Genomic DNA, 24,737 nt, shown 5'->3' on the forward strand with positions numbered 1-24,737 from the left:
GATTTTGCTTCTGCCGTGGCAATCCTATCCTAGTTGTGTCATTTTGTTGCCAGACTATTTTGGATTAGACCTATGTTTCAAAGTCTAATAGACAGATGAAGAGTAGGCATATATGCCCTTGTTCTCCACTTTAGAGAGAAAGCATTATATCGTCTCCATTCATAGAAGGAGTTTTTGTTGGAAGTATGGAGTACATGTCTTTGATCTGTTGAGAAGGTTCTGTTCTACTCCTAGTCTTCTGACAGCTTTTACCATGAAGAGCTGTAGAATTTAGTCCAATACTCTTTCTCCAACTACTGACAGGATCATATGGCTTTCTCCTTTCCTCTGTTAAAATGATGACTTTTGGGGGTGGATCTTCCAATGCTGAGCCAACACTGCCATCTCTATAACAAAACCACTTTCTACATACTGCCAGATCTGACTTCTAAGAGTTTGTTTTGTTAAACAAACTTCTATCTATGTTCATACATTTTTCTTCTATTATCTTTATCCAGTTTTAGGATTAGCACAATGTTGAGTTCCTAAAATGAGGGGAGAAGTGTTCCTTCTTTTTTCTGCTTTAATTGTTTGATATAATTTATCAGTTAAAATGTTTATGAGCCTGCTGTTATCATATAGGTAGGTTTTCAAGCTAGGAATATACTTTCTTTAATAAGTGCTATTCAAATTTTATATTTCCTTCAGAGTTAGTTTCATTAATTTGTTTTCTAAGTTACTTCTTAGAAGTTGCCAAATTTATTTCAAAAAAGATTTTTGTAATATGCTTTCTATATCCTTTTAAATTCTGTAAAATCTGTGGTAATGTCTCCTAGACCTTAATATTGTAATTTAAAAAATGTATAACTGATATTGTGTAACAGGAAGCAAAGGTCTAAAAGAGCAAGGAAATTGAGAGGGGTAGGGGAAGGGAAAAAAGGGAAAGGAAAAAATATGAGAAGAGGAAAAAAAATGGAAACAAGGTCTTTGCAAATAGGGAAGGGCGGAGAGGGCAAAGGGAGGACAAGGGAAGAGGAAATAAAATAATAACCAAGATACACATGTAATGGTACAAGATCCCAATGATAAATCTAACTGTATTGTATACCTAAAATGTTCCAATAAAGTTAATGGGGGGGAAAAAAGAATAGTTTTACCTCATATGAATATGGAGCACCAAGATGTTATTGTAACTGTTTTAGAAGATGGAATGAATTTGATGGAACAAGCTTGAGGAGCAAGACAATAGAAATTGGCTTTATTTTTTTCTAAGCATTATTTTCAACCATGATACTTTCCTGCTACCTTCTCAATGTTAAAATCTTGGGCACATTATATTCTGATCATGTACAACTATGTTAAAAGTCCTTCTTTAGGTAATTACAACTCATTTTCTGGTGTTAAAAAGATTCAGCCCAGTCTAATATCAAAACATCAGTCTTGCATTCAGGGGAACTACAGTGTCCTAAGAATGTCTTTCTCCACCTTTGTCAGTGAGATGCAGAGAAGCAACAGTTGTGGGGGTTTTTTCCCCATGAGTGCTGTTATTCTCTATTTTGGTTAACACTGCTGATTCTGTCGTGGGATGTTTGCATGTTCTTTGGAATTCCTTCCGTGGGGATTTCCAGAGTGATGTGTGTGACATATTCTACTGCTGATCTCTCAGTGCAGCCCACTCAGCTCTTGCTTTGGGCAGTGTATCCCACAGTCAGTTGCTAACTCCTAAGATTCCCCTTTTTTTGGACATAAAATAACTGTGTGTTATTTTAAAATAATGTGTGTTATGGGGTCCACTGTGGTGGTTTGATGTATGTATACAATGTATAATAATTGAATCAAGGTATTCAGCCTGGGTGGCCTTTTAGATGGGTCCCACAGAGATGGCATGAACATACCTGCCTTGGATTGCACCCATGTAGGCCACAGGAAGCACCTGCATCTATGCCACTGAAGGAGTGCCTCAGCTGCTGCTGTCCTTATTCTCCATGGCAGTGGCTCCAGCCAGACTTCTGCTTTTCACATTCACCAACTGGTAAACAGACTCTGGTCTCTGTTTTACCCTTTTTTCAATGTCCATATCCAATCAGTTTCTGACTTTACTTCCTAAATATTTCCAAATACATTTCTCCCTATTTCCCCTTGCAGTAATTTTGTTGGTTCAGTCTTTCCCCATGTTTCTCCTTGACTTACTTTGTTCTCTTAAAACCTACAGCTGCCGGACTGACCTATCAAAAATGAAAAGTAGATCACACAATACCCTGCAAAGAATGTGTTGATAGTTCTTTACTTGGCATCGCCACATTCCTGAATTTGTCCTAAAAAGATTCTACATGATCTGGTTTCTCTTAAGTTCTCTAGTCAGCATTTCTGCACACCAAGCTACATCTTGGTTGCCTCGATTTTGCAGTTCTTTTGTTAGGGGAGGTTTTTTACTCTTGTGCTGTCCCTCTTTCCCAACTTGTTGATTAGGACTCACTTTTGTGTCATCCATGGAGACTTCTATGAGACCCCACTTCCACCTGTTCTCCTGCTGCCACTGAATTGGATTAGGAGCCCTGCTCCCACCCTCTTCCTCCTCAGTCTCTTCTGTCAATGTCAGTGTTTCTATTGCTGCACTTTCTGGGCACAGTCCAGTACCTACCTGTCTATCTCCCCTGAGGGGAAGGACAGAATCTTTTTCATATGAGACCTGCTTTGTCCCTGGCATGTGATAGGCATCAAACAAATTTGCTAGGGGAATAAATGAATACATAAAAGAGTAAAATAAAATTAGAGAGTAACAAAGGGTGGAAACCTGTTTGGGAGAGATGATTTCTCATTTAACTTTCCCTTCTATTCCTGCTGTTGTTCTCAATCACCACTAAGTGGGATTTCTTAGCAGCAATAGGGAATGCCATCTGTACTGCTGTCAATTGCCTACTAGCCTCTTTTTCCTGCTTAAGAAAATATAGGACTGGAGTAGATGATCACTGCCTTGACTTCTAGCTTTGGGATTCCTTGCCCTATTCTAAATATAACATTTTTGTGTAAGTGTAACCAAAAAACCCTAAGCTGGTACTTATGGATTTTCTTGTTTGGTTTCAGACATATTTCTGGGTAGCAAGACTCAGAATTGGGAGTCGTCATAGATGGAGACTTCTTTTTTGTTTTGTTTTGTATATTCTTTTTTTCATTAAGTTTATTGCTACATTTCAGGTATACAGTATGATGACATTCATCATTGGGAATTTGTACCTTTACATGATATATCTTGGTTCTTATTTTTTCCCCATTCTCCTGTCCTCTCTTCAACACTTCCACCCCTCCCTATTTATAAAGACTTTGTTTCCATTTTTCCTTTTCTCATATTTTTTCTTTCCCTTCTTTCCTTTCCCCTACCCCTCCCACTTCCTCTTCCCCTTTAGACATTTTCTTCCTGTTTCACATTATCTATTATACATTTTGATTGTTATTTACACTTTCAGTTTCTCACACCGGAGAAACTATTTGGTATTTACACATGTGTGTCCTATTTATTTCACTTAAGAGGATTGCTTCAATGTGCATCCATTTAGCTATAAATATCTCTAGTTTCTCATTCTTTATGGCTGAGTAGTACTTCATTTTATAAAAATAAACCCACATCTTTATGCAGTCTCCAGTTGATGGGAGTTTGGGGTGTTTCCAAGTTTTAGCTATTACAAACTGTGCCACTGTAAACATGAATGCACATATATCACTGGTATGTTTTTTTAATACAGATGGAAACTTCTGAGATAGTTCTAGATTTATGAGTCCAGATCTGAAGTTCTCAGTTCTTCCAAAACATTTCATTGACTTTTTATGACCACAATTGCCACCAGAAAGGGGTGAGGTTTCTGGTGGGAGAACTGATTCAGATAATGACAGCCATGGTGATCCTGGCTGGGCTGGGTGAAAGACTTGGAAAAAGAGTGTCCAAGATGATTTAATTTGATGGGGCTCCTAAGAAGAAGGATGAAAAAGGTTAAGAAAGACTTCGACTCAGTATTTACCTAATATTTGGACCTGAATCTAGGAAATATTAAATGTCTGCTAACAAGGAAGGGAATAAAGGACTCACCAATGTTAAGATTATTTGAAAAAAAAATTTGTCTTCAACTATGGCAATAAATGAAAATAAGTCACCCTTGCAAAAGTAGGAATTTTTTGAATTAAGAGAAATAATTTTTTGGCCTTTATTCTTTACATATTAAAAAATAATTGTTATATAAGCAGTAAGATTCTTGCTTATAAAGCTTTGGGAAACACTCACATGTTTTTGAAGCCTGCTCAATATCCATTTCACCTTTTCTCCCCAGGTTTTACTTTGAGGAATAATCCTCTCCATAGTCAGACAAAATAGGGATTTACCCTATTTTGCGGTACAGAAATGGACATAGGAAGACCTGGGAATAGACAAGAGATGCTCATTTTCTGGCCATGGTAATTTGTTTATGGAGAAAACACAGTCAGGCCAAGGAGAAACAGGCATGGAACTTATCTTGGGATGATTGTCAAAGACACTTTTTCTGACAGGATAGCCAATATGAGAAAATATAAGCCTAGAAATGCTGGAGGCCATATCTGGGGAAAGCCTGCTTGGAAATGATGCCAAATCAGAAAAAAAATGGGAGTCCACTGATGTAGAAAAATTTGACTTTTTTTTGAGACAGAGTCTTTCTTTGTAGTTCAATCTGGCCTTGAACATATTACATAGCCCAGGCTGGCTCCAAACTCATGGCAAGCTGTTGGTGGTCTCTCTAGAGGGAGACCTGAGACCCCAGAAAGCACCGACTTTTAAGAAAGAAAAGGAGACAGCCTGGGGGACAAACAGCAGTTTAATTACTCTGGCACTATTCAACAATCACAAAGGAAAGAAGCAAGGCTTTTATATATGTAGGAAAGCAGCTTAGTTATTCTGGCTATCGTCTTTCTGATTTTAACCTCTGGTGACAAATGACTTTAAGTGACTCATAAAAGCTACAGGCAAATTCACAAGTCCCCCTTTTCCATTTACCAATCCCGTACATCAAAGAGCACACCATATCCCTCTTCTTATCAGATGGTACCAAGACAGCAGGGCGACCTCAGCCAAGATCAAGTCCACTGGCCCACCACAAACATTACAGATGTGTATAGTGAGTCATATCTCTCTCACCACCCATAGAGTCATTAGGTTGTCATCCTCTGATCCCAGGTAATAGTAAATAAGAAAACTAGGAAAACCTGTTTTTCTCCCGTGACACTTTTACAACATAAAAGTTTTCTGGCATTGTTTTAACAAACAGACTTGCGGAATTTCCCAGAAATGACTTAATTTTCTCAGTTAACAAATTCTTGTGATCAATTCTTACAACTAGATAGCTGAATTCTACAGTTTCCCACAGCAATCCTCCTAACTCAGCCTCCTGAGTGCTGAAATTACAGGCACGTGCCACCATGCTTAGATGCTTGCTGACACTGTGTATGTGTCTAGATCAAGGTAGACCCAAAATCAAGGTAACTCCGGGCTTTTACATTCTGAAAGAAATTACATTTCTTCTTCCTCACCATACCCCACTTATTTTTCCTTTCTTATTCAGATGTTCTGTTACTGTCTGCCCAAATAATTCTGACAGCCTGGGTCCTGGAGCTCTGCTTGAGATGGATAGAATTTCTTCTGTGTCTGTGCATGACATCCCTATCTGGTTCAAACAGAAATAATTCAGAAGCCCAAACTATAGAAAATGTCATGGGTTCTTAGGACAGAAGCTGGTCTTGTTTATCCTTCTTTGTAAGAAGATATGAAGTATAAAGAAGCTAACACTGATTTGAATGAGTTACATCTTCATTTCACAAGTGCTTGGTGAGCATCTACTCTGTGGCAGACACAAGTTTGGACACATCAGATACATCAATGACCAAAATGAAAACATCTCTATTTTCATAGAGTTTACATTCCATCACAGGGAGACAGACAAAGGATAGATGGAGCGAGTAGGTAAATTAGTGTTTTAGAAGGGTTATGAAGAAAACATGAGGAAAAAAAGGAGCAGAAAAAATTAGAGAATGGGAATCAGGATTTCTGTCAGTAACAGTGGCTGCCCTTTTAAATAGAAAGTAAAATTCAAGCAAGGACTTGGATTGAAGGACTTCATGCCATTAAATTTCTAGGTGGGAGGTCCCAGGCAATGAGAACAGCCAGTAAAATGTCCCCAGCACAACAATGTGCCCATGAACATTTATGAAACAGCAAAGTGGTCCTTGTGACTTGGGTGAAAAGAGGAAAGGGGAGAGTACTAGAGGTAAGATGAGGGGGTGAGTAGTTGGGGAGAAGTAAAGAGGGTCATGGAAGACTTCCATTTTTCTGAGTACAATGAGGCATCATTGCAGAGCTTCAAGCAGAAAAGGACATGATATGACTCAGATTTATAAAGATTGCTCCAGCTAGCTGAGGAACATGATGGAATCCCAACTTAGGAAACAAATGGAATCCACAAAACAGGTGCAAATAGATTTTCAGGAGATGAAAAACTCCATTGAAAGTCTACACAGTGGAATGAACCAAAGTGAGGACAGAATTTCAGATACAGAAGATAAGATTGCAGTTAGTGACCAGGAAAAGAAAAATTGCTTCAAAATTGTAAAGGAACACAAGAAATCAATCCAGCAGCTGATAGACTATGCAAAGAAGAATAACATAAGACTGGAGTCAAAGAAGAAACAGGAGAGAGTGCAGATGACATAAAAAAAACCTCTTCACAGAAGTAATGACAGAAAACTTCCCAAGCCGGGGAAAAGAAATTGACATACAGATAAATGAGGCATCTAGGACTCCAAATACCCTTGATCAAAAAAATCTGCATATAGGCATATAATTGTTAAGATTCCAGAAACTCGACAGAAGAACAAAGTTCTACAAGCAGTTAGAGAAAAGAAACAAATCACATACAAAGGAAAGCCCTCACAGCAGACTTCTCAACACAAACCATCAAGGCAGGAAGACCTTGGAGTGATGTATTCCAAGCCCTAAAAGTGTCCAACCCAGATTGTTGTATCCTGCAAAACTATCTTTCAAAATGGATGGAGAAATAAGATACTTTCATGACAAAGAGCACCTTAAGAACTTCATGAATACCAAACCAGCACTCCAAAAAATTTTAGACAATACCTAGTAACAGACAATGAGGATCACAACTCCAGAAAGCAAAGCAGAATGAACCCATCAGGTGCGAAAAGAAATTAAATATAAAAGGGGGAGAAACTAACAAAAAAAAAGTCATGACAATGATAAGACAATACCTTTCAGTTATAACCATCAACGTTAATGGTCTCAATTCACCAATCAAAAGAAATAGACTGGCAGAATGGATCAAGAAGCAAAATCCAACAATATGCAGCATACAAGAAACACACTTAATTCAAAAGGAAACTCAAAGACTGAAACTTAAAGGTTGGAAAGCAGTGCTCCATGCTACAGGAACCTGAAAAAAAAGCAGGAGTAGCTATCCTCTTTGCAGATCAAATAGGTTTCAAACCAACACTGATTAAAAGAGACAAAGAAGGACATTATATCCTTGTAAAGGGCACAATCCAACAGGAAGAGATGACAATCATAAATATCTATGCACCAAACTCTAGTGTGGCCAACTATATAAAACAAATATAAACGGACATGAAAAGTCATACATACACTGAAAAAATTGTAGTGACGAACCTCAATAACCCACTATCACAAATAGATCAACTAGACAAAAAATAAGTAATGAAATACTAGAACTCAAACAAACTCTTGAAAAAAATGAACTTAACAGATGTTTACAGAGTGTTCCACCCCAGAAAATCTGAATACATATTCTTCTCAGCTGCACATGGGTCATTCTCCAAAAGAGACCACATACTCATGCATAGAACATGTTTAAGTAAGTGCAAAGGAATTGAAGCTATTCCCTGTATATTATCAGACCATAGTGGGATAATACATATCAAGAGAAATTGGCAAAATTTCATAAACACATGGAAATTGAACAACAAAACAATAACCAATGGGTCACAGAGGAAATTATGGAACAAATCAGACAGTTCCTTCAATTAAATGACAATGACAATACAACATATCGGAATCTATGAGACACAATGAAAGCAGGCTTACTAGGGAAATTCATAGCAGTGAATACACATATTAGGAAAACAAAATGAGCCCAATTAAACAACCTGATGCTGAACCTCAAGCTTCTAGAAAAACAAGAGCAGGACAACCCCAAAACTCATACAAGGGAGGAAATTATAAAGATCAGAGGAGAAATCAATGCAATGGAGACTAAGAGAATGATACAAAAAATCAATGAAGCCAAGAGTTGGTTTTTTGAAAGAATCAACAAAATTGACAAATCCTTACAGAACCTAATCCGAAAAAGGAAAGAAAAGGCCCAAATCTATTCAATTAGGAATGAAAAGGGTGAAATCACAACAGACTTAGCGGAAATCCAGAGGATCATCAATACCTATTTTCAGAACCTATTTGGCAATAAGATGAAAAACATAGAAGAAATGGACAGATTCCTAGATAAATATGAATTTCCAAAGTTGAACAAAGAAGACCTAAAAATTCTAAACAACCCAATATCAACCAATGAAATTGAAAACATTATAAAAAACTTATCAACTAAGAAAATCCTGGGCCCTGGTGGCTTCACTGCTGAATTCTGCAAGACATTTAAAGAGGAACTACTGCCACTACTATTTAAACTCTTCAATGTAATTGAAAGGGAAGCAATTCTCCCAAATTCGTTCCTGGAAGTAAGCATCACCTTGATCCCCAAAGCAGAGAAGACACAACCGAAAAGGAGAACTATAGGCCAATCTCACTAATGAACATAGATGCAAAATTCCTTAATAAGATACTGGCAAATAGAATGCAGAAGATCATCAAGAAGATCATACACCCGGATAAAGTAGGATTCGTCCCAGGGATGCTGGGATGGTTGAACATATGCAAATCAATCAATGTAATACACTATATCAATAGAACCAAGGACAAAAACCATATGATTATCTCCATAGATGCATAAAAAGCATTTGACAATATCCAACATGCATTTACGATAAAAACCCTACAAAAAATTGGAATAGATGGTCTCTACCTCAAACTGATAAAAGCCATCTATTAAAAACCAACAGCCAATATCATACTAAATGGTCAAAAACTGAAATCCTTTACACCAAAATCAGGAAAAAGACATGGATGTCCACTAACGCCACTCTTGTTCAGTATAATTTTCAAAACAGTAGCCATTGCAATGAGACAAGAGAAAGAAATAAAAGGAATAAAGATAGGAAATGAAGAAGTCACATTGTCATTATTTGCAGATGACATGTTACTGTATATAGAAGACCCCAAGAACTCCACCAAAAGTCTTCTAGACTTAATAACCAAATTCAGTAAAGTACCTGGATACAAGGTCAACACACAAAAATCAATAGCCTTCATCTACATGAATGACAGATCCAGTGAAAGAGAAATAGGGCAAATAATTGCTTTCACAATAGCATCCAAAAAACTGAAATACCTAGGAATCAACCTAATGAAAGTAATCAAAGACCTCTTCTCTGAAAACTATAGCACTCTCAAAAGAGAGATTGAAGATCATATCAGAAAATGGACAGAAATCCCCTGCTCCTGGTTAGGAAGGGTCAATGTAGTGAAAATGGCCATACTTCCAAAAGTGCTATATAGATTCAATGCAATCCAAATTGAAATTCCACCATCATACTTCACGGACCATGAGAAAACAATCCACAAATTCATTTGGAGCAAGAAGAGACCCAGACTAATAATAAAGTTAAAATTAGAAAGGCTAAATGAAGGTTAATCTTATATTAATCTTATATTAATAATATCAACAAAATGAAAATGGGGAAAGACAATTTAGAGAGAATGGATGGAAATGGGAAAATTATGAGAAATGGAAAAAAAAGAAAACAAAGTCTTATAAATAGGGAAGTGTGCAGGGGGGGAAGGGAGGGCAGGGAATGCAGGAAAAATAAGAACCAAGCTATATCATGTCAAGGTACAAGTTCCCAATGGGAAATGTGAGTGTATTGTATACCTGAAATGTACCAATAAAAGAATTTAAGGAAAAAAGAAAGATTTTCTCTAACAAAACAAGATTTTTTCATATATTACATAAAATTTGAATGCTAAGAAGTAGCCTTCTGAATACATATTTTCCTATTTTTGAAGACAGAAACATTATTTTTCTGAGGCCAACATCTAAATCCTTGGTTGAAGAACTCCTCCTGCCCCAGCCTTTCTGGTAGGGGCTATATACCAGTATGACAGTGCATACTTCCTCTTAAAACCTTCTTAGAAGTGGTAAAATAATTTCCTTTTAAGTGGTTCAAACTGTGCTACATTAAAATACTTCCAGTCCCTGATAAACAAACATTCATTTGATTCAGGAATATTAAGGAAGCAATTTCAGTGTCTTCTTATCTTTTATGAGACCACTACTACTCATTATTTATGTGTATCTTTATACTCCAGAACATGTAACATTGGATCCAGTGGAGTGAGCAATGGAAGACTTACTTTTTATTTTATTTCTTCTTCCTCCTCCTCCTCCTCCTCCTTGTCCTCCTCTTCTTCTTCTCAGTATTAAACTCAGAACCTCAGGACCTTGCACTTGTGAAGCAGGTGTGGGGCCACTGAGCTAAATCCCCAGCCCTGACTTTTTAATAATAAAGTTAAAATTAGAAAGGCTAAATGAAGGTAAATCTTATATTAATCTTATATTAATAATATCAACAAAAATGAAAATGGGGAAAGACAATTTAGAGAGGATGGATGGAAATGGGTGGGAAGGGAATGGTTTAAAAAAGAATCAAGCTGTACTATTTACATCTATCCACTCCCCAAAATGATTGTAAGCTGCATGTACTGCAAACATGCATTCATAAAAATTTTGTGGCAGTGATCATTTCCAATCCATGGTGTGTAGTGGGATCCTCTCCAGTCTTTAATACCATCACCATGTAGTATTTTTCTATGCTTACAAAACACCATTTATGTTGTAATGGTGTTTGTCTTAACTTTATTGCATCTGTGAAGTCCCTCTATTCAGATAAGGTCATATTCACAGATATTAGGTTTATCATAACTTTAAGGAGACACAGGTGAATTTACAACAATGATCTGGCCTCAAATAAGAGAAGGTCATTTCAGTATGTTAGGTCACTGATTTTTGTAGTGGTCTCAGACATGCTATTTGTGTATTGTGTTTGTATGTGATTGTGTGCAGTGGGTATATCTGCAGTGCCCAAGAGAATATTCATGTAAGCGCTTAATTTTAAAATCTTAATTTTATATTATACTATAACTAAAAGATTCAATGCAGAAATATATTAATATGTATTTAATATTAAAATTATTAGTGATGTTATGCTTTCATTTTTATACAAAAGATTTGAGACTTGTATATTTTATATTGAGACTGCATTTATAGTGCATCTTTATTTGGACTAAGTAGTTTCAAATCCTCAATTGTGACATGGGATAGCATTTATCCAATTGGGAAAGATACTTTTTTCTTGAAGTTTAGTGACTTTAGGTTTTAATGTTTTAAGATTACAATAATATGAAAATATATTTCCTTTTTGCTTTACCATTTCAGCTATTGATGCATATCACAGTTTATAGGGAAACATTGGTCTAACAATAGAATAAAGTCCAAGTTTACATTAAGACTCACAACGTATGTTGGATATTACTTAAAATTTGAGAAATGCAAAATTCCATCAACTCAAACATATAGAACCATAAATAAAAACTTCCCCTGCTTTGTAAACTCCCTGGAACTCTGGTGTTGTAAAGGTCTGCACATATGACTCTCATACTCAATAAATTTGGTGGTGAAAAATGCAGAAGTACTTTCCAATTTCATTGCTTTGCTTTATGGTGAACAAATTCACCTGTTGTCAGAAAAGTATGAGTAATGTAGCCCCAGCTTGGTGTTGTAGAAACGAATTAGGACAATATATTAAGGCATGAAATTAGCATGTGGAAAGTACTAAAAAATAGAAGGTCAAAGTTTAGACTTCAGAAATGCAGCATATTTCTTTATTAACCTTGAGCAACTAACTGGAAATTTCTAGATATGGTGTAATGACTGGTTGTTGAGGGGATGCAGAAATATGTAACGGGGAGTATTTTTTTTTATTGCACTCATGACTCAGACAAGAATGGGCAATACAAGGAAGGTTCTGTGGCTGTACTCCTAGATGAGTGAGGCTGCAACTTCTTTTCTTGAGCCTTGGGGGCATAGTGCATCAATCTTCATAACTGAATGTGAGTCTCTTGAGGTCATTTCAATAGCACCTCACAGTCAATCTTCTGGTGCAATCCATTTGCATCACCCCAAATGGCATCCAGGCAAATGACTTGTTGGTAGAGGCTTGGGACAAAACCCACACAGGAGTAAGAGGCTCCTGGGAACTTGGTAGAAGTCACGAGAGTGGTATAATGGTGCCTGGAGGTACACAACCTCATCTTGAAACATTTCCCAACTTGTGTTTTCATAGGGACACCAGACCTCAGAGGCACAGCTTCAGGGGAAATGGTGGAAACTATCTCCAAGGACATGGAGGAGGGTTGGCTGAAAGAAGTCAGAATTATTAAAGCCTCTATCTTTTGTAAAATGATAAACCACATGGCATGCACATTCATTTATATGTATATACCCACCTACATACATACACACGTATATAGGTTCCCAGTTCACCTGGCTGACATTGCAGATGCCATCTTCCTTTAGACATAAACATCTGTAGATACTTAAAAGATGCCCCTTTTGAGTATTCTCTTATTCTTCTTGCAGCTTCCTCTCATAGTGTGCAACTTGCCTGAGGATGACTGTGTGCAATGCAGGAGCACCAGTTTGTACAAGGATGGAGATGTGGTGATCGGTGGTTTCTTCTACCTGTACAACTCTTTTTACTTCACTGGTATGTCTCATATAAAACCCAGTGAGGACTTCATTATCATGGAGTAAGTGTCTTTTTCATTTATTTATTTTATTTTTAATAATCAGGATCACTAATGCCTGGGCTTTGTGAATGAATGTGAGATCAATATTCTCTGAATCCCTATTCTGTCTTTTCTGTGCTCACTTGCTCAGAACTGCTCATAATTTCTTTTTTATTCTGTTCCCTTTTTCATTTTCTGAAAATAGGGAAGATAATTTTTTCATATTTTATCTTCTCTTCCTAAAGGTTAGAAGGTTAGATCATGAGGGAGACACTATCTTGCACCTACTGTATTATATATAGTCTTCATTATACCTGACTCGCCACTGTGTGACATTAACAGATCTCTATTATAAACTCAATCAAAGCCCTAGATTGAACTCAATAGAATAGGACTGAAGTAAATATCCATTTCCTAAAGACCAGGGTCTGATAATATTTCTCCTTATGCATAAAATATCATATATCCCCACAGCTATTTATGCCTCACTTGCTAGAGCAGATCTTACTGTAGATATTCAGTTACACTTTCCAATACTATGTATATTTTAGTTTCATTTCAGTGCCTAAGATTGGATCTTCAACTCAAGCCAGGAGTAATGGGGTAATATTGTGTGAAATTCCATCATCTAATTTGATTCTTATTCACAGGCATTTTCTAGGTTTTCTGACATCCCCACATCAGTTCTGTAGCTAATGTTATCATTAATAAATACATTTTGTATAGAGTCAGAGCATTCTAGATGACTTGTGCTCCTGTGTACAAGGACATGTCACCAGAATGACGTTTGTTTATGTCTTTTGTCTGATGATTGAGACACTAGTTTTGTCTTTACTAGTTGTCCATGCTTGGAAGTAGGGATGGCAGGGTTAAGAATTAGGTCACCTTCTGACCACAGTAAGTGTTTTACCTATGGCATATTCATTATCATATATAAGATGTTTACTCATATTATTGTTCTCAGGTAATTTTAAGATGTTTGTGTATTTTTGAGACAAAGTTTTATTATGTTGCCAATGTTACCCAAATTTTTGCACTCAAGAAATCTGGCTTCAGCCTCCCAATTAACGGTGACTATAATCATGTGTCATTACAGCTGGCATTTCCTCAGATAATTTTGCAAAATATGTTTGATGTTGTTGGTCAATTTCTTTAAAGTAATATTTTAATTGTGATGGTTGGTGTTTATTGTTTCTACTTAGCAAGAGGTCTGGAAAATCATTAGGTGAATGAGTCAAGGAAGTCTGGTCTGTATCTCCTGCAATCTGTTAAAGTAAAAAAATTACTAATGGGACTTACTAAAAAAGTTAGGAAAACTTTTATCTTATCAGGGAAGAACCATCAGTATATATATTGACCACTGTAGTGAATTACTGAAGAGTTGAGGTGGATCCTGACTACTGCCTGTGCTATTGAGAGTTTATGACCAAAGAGTAGCATGGACCTCAGGATGGCAAATTACTCAGAGACAACATAAGGGTCATGAGGACCAGGCTAAACCAAACTGAAAGGATTCTAGAGGAAATAATCTCAGTGTGAATTGACATAATCTGGGGACAGTAAGGGATGGAGAACTGGTCAGATAACAAGTGTGATCCAATTTCAAGGATACTTCAAAGGTGCTAGAGAAAAATTTTTTTTCTCTTCCTGAGTAAGAGAGGCCACCTACTCCTTCTCTTTGTGTCTTCTGCCCATGTTCACCTGATCACTGTGGCAGTCAGTCTTTTCCCTGACCTTGCACTGTGTACTGTGTCTATGACTGAAAATAACAGCCTTTCAATTCCAGGAGCTTTTAATGTCCAGGCTATCTTATGACTTAAAAATCTTGAAGTGGCCATGAAAATGCTTCAGAATTTCCTAAAATCAAAATGAAAAGGAAGAGAACTTTGGAAAATAAAAATATGTAGAGATAAAAACATATTTATTTTTACAAGATTATATTGTAAAATAGATTTGTAATACTGTAAAGAAGGATAAGGCCCAAGCATATACATATATGCAATAACCACAATAGTTATACATTAGTTTTTATAATGTTCTGGAGATTATAATTATATATGTATATAAATAGTAGGATTATTCTCTCTGTCAACATATTTTACATAAGAAAAGATAGTATATATGTTTCTATAAACCTCAATATCATCATGAGTGTTCATATCCCTATACAATATTATATCTTGTAAAACTAACAAGGTTTACTTTCACCAAATTTGGATGTTCCTAATTTTCAAATTGGTTTTTAATTTCATGTTTTTATAGGGAGAATAATATATAGATCTTTGAGGGAGGTAGTTTGTTGCAGCTAGCTGTACTTTTTTTATTAAAATAAGAGAATTATTTCAAAAGAATGGCTGGATTCTAAGCTATGTATAATTAAAGTCATTTTGTGCATATGATCAAAGAAACTTTGAGAAAAATAATAATAAATACTTCCAGTCCCCACATAAGAGAGTATTATTTTCTTCATGTTTACACCAAATGTGACATGACTTGATGTGTGCAGATAATCATTGATATATTTAAATTTTATTAAGATGGATTATTTATTTCCATGTAATCTTAACAATATTTTATTGTGTGATTTGCCTTTTACCCCTTTTTCTATCATATTATAGACTTTCAGCACTTAAAATGTTTCACATATTTAAGAAAACAAATATTTGTTTACAAAGTATTTAAAATATTTTAAGGAATTTTTGCTTGAATTAAGTAGTTTTGGAATAATATATGAAAAGTGGATATCAACTTGTAGGTAGAGAAAATACAATCATCCCACTGTGTAAGTTTACACCTACATTTGTGTTAATTCTAGTACTTTTTTATGGTTTTGTGTTTTGAACTCAGTGGCTTCCAATTGAGCTGAATCCTCAATCCTCTAAAAATTTGTTTGGGTTCATAGTATTGGAACAGCATCTCTCTAAGTTGTTCAGTTGTCAAAGCTGGGCTAAAACTTGTGAGATTTCTGCCACAACATCCTACAGTACTGCAATTACAAGTTTGTGTGACTAGAAATTGTTTTCATTTTGTATTGAGTATATTAAGTAAGTTTATCTTTCACAATAGCTAACATTCACTATCAGCAAAATAATTTAATATTGATCTATTGATTTCCAATACCAATTATCTGATACAAGGAGAATATCTATTTCCATGTGTATTAAATAAATTGAAAGTTTACTCACAGGTAATTTCTCTTTTTTATTCTATATTATTGGATTGAATTCTAGAATTTAAATATTTTTAAAATATTGTATATATTTAGAAGTAATTTTTCTCTATATTTTTATCATTTAATTCTGAATTACTTTCACTAACGTCAAATAATTCTTATGTTTAAAAACCTCTAAGTTTTCCACGAAAACCCTCGTCTTCATTTTTTAATGTAAGTGGTGTGAACTTCGATGGAACTCAGTGGTGAATATTGACATCTATGCAATATGTTCTTTAATGTTTTCATCTTCTTCAATAGAATTGTATGGTTTAGTTCAAGTGTCCAGGGCAAAATGTTTTATTCTGTTTGTATATTACATACATTTCCCCCACGATGCTTGATGTTAGTGATCTTAGGTTGGAAAGTTTTGACATTTGTTCATATATTTACTCTTTGATTGGATATTGTACACTTTATGAATCATGAATCCTCTTCAGATTTTTTTAGGTTTCTAAAGTGAGTCGTTTTCTACTTTATGAGATATTAATACTGGCACTTTAATTATTTTTTTCTCTGCTGTTTTACTGCATGTTAATTTTATGGATTAGAAATTCCAGAGCCATAGTAACCAATTCTAGTGAAAAAGAACAATATTCTCTTAAACTGTTTCATTGGCAATGCTCATGCACACGGCTTAACTATAATCATCACAAAGCATCAAACCAGATCATAGTGCATGCGCAGAGTGGTTTTTCTTGTTAACATGAGATTTCTAGAAGGTGAGCGAGTGGCTGCAGCACACAGCAGCTCCTAGTGCGCACAGCACACCTGCTCTGAGCCTTTTTTTTTTTTTTTTGCACTTAAGGAAGATCAGTGTTTTGATTGAACATTTCTTCTTTAAATTCACTGAAGACTGTCAATTTTAAACTGTGTATTTTTATGGAATGAAATGGGAAGTGCTGATTTTATTTAAATTTTCTGATAATTAACACAAATTAACATATCCATACCCTCACGCACATCTCCACATGGATAAATGTGGACAGGGATTTTGTTTTAATTACATTTAAAGTCACAATGTGAATGAAATATATTTTCCTATAAGTAGTGTATGTAAAAGGAAATGAGTGCTGATTAGTATAAAATGTATATCCTTTGGTAAAGATAATATTTTTCTCCTTCCAGGAAAGATAAGATTAAAAACACTAAGTTTTAAATACATACCCAGAATAATTCTTTGCACATATTTGTACTCATAAAAAGCCAATATAAACTTTATAAAATCACAAATTTATTATCTGTATTTTGTTTTAGAGAATATTTTCATAGACTGAATACTTATTAATTTTTAGAAAGAAGTTAATTTGTAAATGCATCCAGCCTCACTGTATGTTGCAAATTTTATTCTTTCAGCACTCTGCAAAAATATATAGGTATATTTCTATAATTTTACATTATATTTTACTTCAGTCCCTTTGTGTAATTATATTTACATTTTAATTAAATAAGTCTTTCACAAAGATAAATACAAGGATTTAAATCTAGCTACATGAATTTGCACATTATTTCTTTTCTTATATGATTTTCTTTACAATTAATTTTCCTGATTTTGTTTTATTAGATGTTTTGAATGATGACTATTTTATTACCCATTCTTTGATATTGACTTCATACTCTTGCTTTCTAATCTCTTATCCCTAGTACTGTATAGTACTAAACATGTGTTTATTATCTTTTTTCCTGTTTTTAAAGTGCAGAATAATTTTATTTTCTTATACAGTATGCTTCTTTGTTTGTCAAGAAATACAACGCTTGCATATTTTATCTCAAAGGAAAGATTTTTCTCATTCTTTTTCTTCCCTCACTAGTTATGTTGCTTCAAGTTACTACATCCTAATCACTGGTTTGACTTTGTCTATTTTCTAAGACTAACTCATCAGAGTCACTATAGATTTGTACATTGTCTCAATATTTACTGAACTTTGGTAAGAAGTTTGGATTTGTGTCTGTGTAAGTGGAAGTGAGGTTGTGAATTCAAGTCTGACTGCTCACCTAGTTTATCACTGAATCAGAATTTCTATGACTGACCAAAATATTTCTCTCTTGTGGACATTTTTACACCTGATTCAAATAAAGAGCTCACTTTCTTGTCAGGATCAAACTGGAAATATATTAATAGGTTTTCTCCATTCTTAATATAAATAGCTTGAGTTTTATAGAGAGAGAATCATGTATGATAAAATATGTGATTTATCAGGGTTAACATCACTATCTTCATCATCATCATTATTGATATCTGTCTATTTAATCTATGACTCATTTAAAGATTGAGAGCTGTTATTGTTATGGATCTTATAATAATGTTTAGATCCATTACTTCATAGTGCTAAAATCTCTATTAAAAGTACCACACTATACTATTATAAATGTGCTCAAAGTCACTAATTACTTTTGCTTTTCTTAATTTTTATTTCTGGAGTTGTGTCTTTAGGGAAAAGATAAGCATGATAATTATGGAATTTTGTTTAAATTTTTCATTTTTAAGGGAACAGTTATTACAAGACCACTTTGCAAAATATGTTTGATTGACTCCCCAATGCTAGATGAAAATCTTAATATGCTTTCATTTCTTTTTTCCCCTTCAAATACATATTACCTAGTTATAATTTAAATTTTTTGTTCCTAATAGTTAAAATTTTTCTCTTCTGACTTTTAGGTAGTTTGTATTAGGTCATATTAACATAGGTTTTTTAGACAACAATTTCATTTTTTCTTTTTTCCAGTTATCTATGGAAGTATTTGCTTTGAGTTACCAGTTACTGACAGGAGAAGAATTAGATATTCTCAGATTAACTTAGAGTCACGGAAGAGGAAATAAAGACAATCAGTAATGTGTCAGTTGACATGACTGAAGTAGACACTAATAACTTCTGAGGAAAAAAAAGTCTAAATAAAGATCCTAAATTCACTTCACATTTCAATGGCACAAGAAGCAGATCAACACTTTAGAAAATCTACAACTGTTTATTTTTGTCAGCAACACACACAGAAAAATTAAATAATAATAGTTTTAGATAATTCATTGCTCAATAGTCAAACATACCAACATGCAAATGAAAATACTAAAAAATTATTCATAGAAATGAATTCTACAACAAATATTAACCAGAAAATTCTCCAAAATGACAAATTTACAAAGAAACATGTAGATTTTTAAAAGTTGGAAGTTTCCTACATGGGTTATATTGGAGATAGAAAATGGAAAACTCAATTGTAATTCAAAAGATAACATAAATCAGTACCCCACATAAAAACCCCACAAACACACAAGGAACTTGAGTATATTCAAACATAAATTCAATATGAAAGGACATCAAATGTAGAAAAGATTCTGAAACAAAAATAGGTGAATAATGTAAAAACAGCTGAAAGTTGAAAAGTCCATTAATTTCTAAAGAGATGAGAAAATATGTCCAGTTCAGCAACTGGTGTTTAGTTGTATAATGCATGGTAAATTAGAAGGGTAGAAAATAGCACTTACCCAAATAGAAGGGATATAGTAGAATAACAAAAGCAAATACATACAAATACATGAAAAATAAACCTTAGAATATGAGTTAGAACCAATGTGAAAATAGAAACCAAATATTCATAGTAGAAGAAAGGACATTTGTTAATTATTACAAAATTGCACCAATTTTTTCACTTGAATACTGTACAATCTGTGAAATTTGATGAGAAAACAACAAATTTAGTTAACTCTTTGTGAAAGATATGTAGAAACTAAATTAATTTGCAAATTTTCACCAACAAAATATCACAGTTATTATGCCAATATTACTTGGAAAATACAATGAGAATAAATCTTTGGTAGTTTTATTAAATATCAACAAATTAGATAAAATACCTTATAGAAATAATAAGAAAATGTATGCTTAATTTATAATGCTGTGGATTTTCAAATTATCACAAATAAATAATATGATCTTATACACATTAATATTTAAGATAATGTAGATACAAAAAATAAAAAGAAGAAAATGAAGTTTATAATGATGAAGACGAGAAGGAAAAATACCAATAAGAAAACATATGGCAGTATTCTGGGGAATTCCAACTCTGTCTGAGAGAAAGATGGCATTTCTGCAATAATAGTCTGACAAAGGTTAAGTTAGCAAGTTGTATTTATTAGACATATATAGATAGCTGTATGCCACAACTGAAAAATACGAATTCTGTGCTGGAATGTGGCAGAGGAGTAGAGAACTAGTATAGGGGGAGGGTCCCTGGGGTCAATTTACATCAGTGCAAAAAAAAAAACGTATTCTTTCCCCTCAAACAAGGAGTACTAAAAAGATGTGCATATGAACTAGTTTCATTAAGCCTCAACAGGTAGAACAATCAGGAATACTACAAAAAGACTCTGTGCTATAGTCTTGCAAAATCAAATATCAGGCAGTATTAATGAAAAATGTCACTTGTTAGGAAACCATTTACAAGATATCAGAAAATGTGGAGCACAGATACTATTTAAGATAAGCACTGCAACAGATGTCAAATTTTGCATTGAAATTATTTTTCACTTTTTAATGTGAAAAGGGACTATGCACGCACAGTGCCACCTCTCTTAGTATCCTGAGAATTTTCACTCTTGTCCATCTTTTATTTCTCTTCCAAATGTCTTTGCCTTTTCAAGGTTTCCCTCCTGTGAAGCTCTAAAGGTAACGGGAGCTTCTTGGGTTTCAATGGCAGAGCCAGCCTTCTGCTGCATCATACTCACCCCACAGATGCCAACATATTCTGCATGTATGCACCATTCAATGTCGTTGTTCCCCTATTTGTTATTATCTTCATGTGGATGTCATGTCTGTAACATGAACTATTAAATGGTGTATTACTGTTTGAGATTACCTTGGTTCTTCATAATAGAAAATATTTATAACCACACCCTAAACATCTCCTGCTTTTCCATCCTTCACACTTTCCTTTGTAAATGGAACCATTTTCCTTTGTGCATGTAAAAAGTGGTAAGGATCACCAAGACTCCAAGTTACACCATTACTTTAGTATAAGTTCTAAGACCTTCTAGTCACAAGCTCTTCCAGAAATGAATTATAATGTCTGGTTATTCATCTTGATTTAGAATGTGATCTTAAATCAGACTTCTGTATAAAATTGTACCACAAGCAATGTGTCTAAAGTAAAATTTATTTATCATAAGTCTTCAAGCTAAGAAATTAAGAGAGCACCTGATTGATAGTTTTTGTGTGGAGATGTGTCAATGTTACCTTCTATCACAAAAATACGAAGCAAGTTCTCTTTGATCTCCTGTAAAGACATTAATCTCATCCATGATAAATACACAGGCAGAATCTAGTTTAACATGAATCAACTTCCAAAAGACAACCTAAAGCCAGCACATTCAGGTTTAGGCTCTTAGGATACGAATTATGGGAAGACACAGCATTCAATTAACAAGTGGTATTGTCCTGGACTGAAAGACAATTATGTATTGAGTCTTTTCTCTAAGGATTACTTGCTCTCTTTTCAGCCTTATCCACAACAGTTACCAGAATGTTCTAGCCATCAGTTTTGCCATTGAAGAGATCAACAGGAATACTCATCTTTTACCCAACATATCTCTGGGATATGAATACCATGATTTAGTTTACAGTCACTGGAAGTTTTTAGAAAGTATCATCACTTTGTACACAGGAAAAAATGGGACACCTAACTATAGGTGTGGGAGAGAGACTAAATCTGTAGCATTACTCACAGGATCACCATGGGTAATTTCTTCTCAAATTGGACCTTTGCTGGAACTCTACAAATTTCCACAGGTGAGACAGGGTAAATAGGGCAGGATCAAATAATGCAACATTAGTGGACAGTTTCAGGTTCAGTTCCTAAGGATGGTCAATGGATGGACTGGGTTTATGTGATGCACAAATTGTACAACCTCAAAATGTAACACACTGAGATTTGTCAATTACCCATATTCTCTTTATGTACATCATGAAGGAGGTACAGAGGAAATTAAGGATTTCCTGAACTCAGAGTCTGCTCAGTTATTTTCTAAAACAGGACACTTATGAAGTGAGATGATTAAATAGATGGGATAATGACTATTTCCTTGTACAATTTTCAGATATTTTTCAGTACTCTTCAGGCCTAAGGTTGTGCTTTGCGTCAACTTGCTTCACAAAACTTTCACTTTTCTTTTCCTTTTAGCTTATCTTTGGTGGTTTTGATCCTGAGTTCAGTGAAAATAGTCAGTTTCCTTCTGTCCATCAGATGGCCTCAAAGGATGAATCTCTGGCCCTTGGCATGGTGTCCTCGATGCTTTATTTCCACTGGACCTGGGTGGGACTGGTCATCACAGCAGGTCAGAATGGTTTTCGATTTCTCTCAGATGTGAGGGGAGAGATGGACAAGAATGGAGTCTGTGTAGCATTTGTAAAAATGATCAAAAATGCTATTGCGTCATACCTCTGGAGTCCAAAGCTGCAAGATTTCCTGAGCAGAGAAACATCACCTGTAAATGTGGTTATCATTTATTATGATACTGACAGTCTAAATGATATAAACTATCAGGTCAGGGTACATCTAGTGACATGGAGAGTCTGGGTGACAAACACTCAATGGCATGCTGAATTGTCTGGGAGAAATTTTATCCTTGATTCATTCCATGAGAGTCTCGTTTTTACACACCACTATGAGGAGATTTCCGGTTTTAATGAGTTTATCCAGACAGCTACCCCATTCAAATACCCAGAAGACACTTTCCTCACTCTGTATGGGTTCCGGAATTTCCACTGCTCTGGAATGGCTGCCTGCAAATCGTTTCGACACTGCCATGAGCGACGGGAGCTACAACGCATACAATGCTGTGTATTTGGTAGCGTACGCCTTGCAAGAGATGCTTCTTCAACAAGGTGAAATGCAACTGATGGGAAGTGAGGACACTACGGTGTTCTTCCCCTGGCAGGTAATGTATTTTTATTGTAAGGCAGGCCCTGGTATCATGATCATCTTATAGAACTTTCTACAAGTGCTCAAATCCAGTTAACAAAAATCTTTTCCTGAAAAACCCAAAGATTCTGTATTAATTTTATTTTTCAGATAAAATTTTGACCCGGAAATGAATCAAGATCATTGCTGTGGTTGGAAAAGATGTTAATATTCTATCTAATCATATTTTCCATCAAAAGATGAAAACTTTACCCTTGCAGTTTAAAAGAGAAAGCATGAATATATATGAATATTATATATCATATATGAATATATATGAATATTTGCATATATAATTTACTTGTGTACCTAAATGTGGCAAATATTGCAGTGGATGTTTTATATAAAATTTGCATTTTATTCTATAACCATTTTGGATTGATAATTTCATTTTGCACATAAATGCTGTGGGAACAATCACAAAATTCTGATTAGACAGTGTTGCTACCCATGCAAATCGTATATTTACATGGGTTTTGTTTAACTATCTTCTCTTCAAGCTGACATTTTAGAAACATTGTGATATTTAATTTATTCCACTTCATTTGTTGCCTGTGTTGAGCTTCCACTATGAAACAAGGAGTAAAGAAAATTAGCGACTGTCCCACATTCAGGTTTTGTTTCTTAACATTGGGATGCAATTCATCATAGGATTATTCATCCTTTTCAGCTCCACCCCTTTCTGAAGGACCTCCAGTTCAACAGTCCCACTGGAGAACAAGTAAACTTAGACAAGGCAAATAAAATGGGTACAAAGTATGATATTCTCAACTTGTGGAACTTTCCAGAAGGCGTTAGACTCAGGGTGAAAGTTGGAGGGTTTTCCCCTCATGCTCCACTTGGTCAGCAGCTGTCTGTGTCTGAGGAGATGGTAGAGTGGGCTGCAGGAATTACTGAGGTAACTTGGATCTGCACATAACTCATTCCATGACATTTCATTAGACATAAATAAATGAAATTCTCTGTATTTTGTGCCCCACCCCTGGTCACAAATGGTCACAAATGGAATAACAGTTTGCCTTTCAATGCTAAGCATTTTCTTATTTCTCTAATTTCTGTTGAATGGGAATAAAGCTCATTTACTCAACCATATTTTAGTCAATATTCATGTTTTTATCATTAAGTATGGGATTCAAGTAAATATATGACTATGCATTTATAAAAATTGTTTGTTACTATGATTGTGAAAGGTTAAGTAAAATTTAGAGAAGGTGCCAACACTCATCTGATTGTCCCCAGACTCCCTGCTCTGTATGCAGTGAGAGCTGCAGCCCTGGATTCAGGAAATCCCCTCAGGAGGGAAAACCTGCCTGTTGTTTTGATTGCACCCCTTGCCCAAAGAATGAGATCGCCAATGAAACAGGTAAGAGTAAATCTTCTCAACCAATTGTCATGCTTTCTTTGGCTTCACATAACTCCAAGAAAAGAATATAATTTTGAACTGAAGAGCAAAGGCAAATTCTTTCTTCCTTTATTGAGCAATTTACCTCTGTAATATTACCCTTTCATAAACCACACTCTCTATCCCCTGAGCTATTTCTGAGATTTTTTTCTTTTGCTTTCCTGGGAATGTGATATAGACACATTCTA

The 24,737-nt window shown here is 34.9% G+C and overlaps 1 pseudogene across 1 annotated transcript in view; it reads left to right on the forward strand.

Annotated features, from left to right (window-relative positions):
* LOC147820493 (vomeronasal type-2 receptor 116-like) overlaps positions 1–24,737 on the forward strand; it is a 188,484-nt pseudogene that overhangs the window by 151,654 nt on the left and 12,093 nt on the right. Inside the window, exons 3-7 of the transcript XR_015448458.1 lie at positions 12,834–13,003; positions 21,688–21,976; positions 22,368–23,124; positions 23,818–24,045; positions 24,387–24,510. The product of XR_015448458.1 is annotated as a vomeronasal type-2 receptor 116-like (transcript). The remainder of the gene's footprint in view (positions 1–12,833; positions 13,004–21,687; positions 21,977–22,367; positions 23,125–23,817; positions 24,046–24,386; positions 24,511–24,737) is intronic.

The sequence above is a fragment of the Heterocephalus glaber genome, unplaced genomic scaffold (assembly GCF_053883595.1).
Source record: "Heterocephalus glaber isolate CG9 unplaced genomic scaffold, H.glaber_assembly_v1.0 deba00001868, whole genome shotgun sequence".
Taxonomy (NCBI): domain Eukaryota; kingdom Metazoa; phylum Chordata; class Mammalia; order Rodentia; family Bathyergidae; genus Heterocephalus; species Heterocephalus glaber.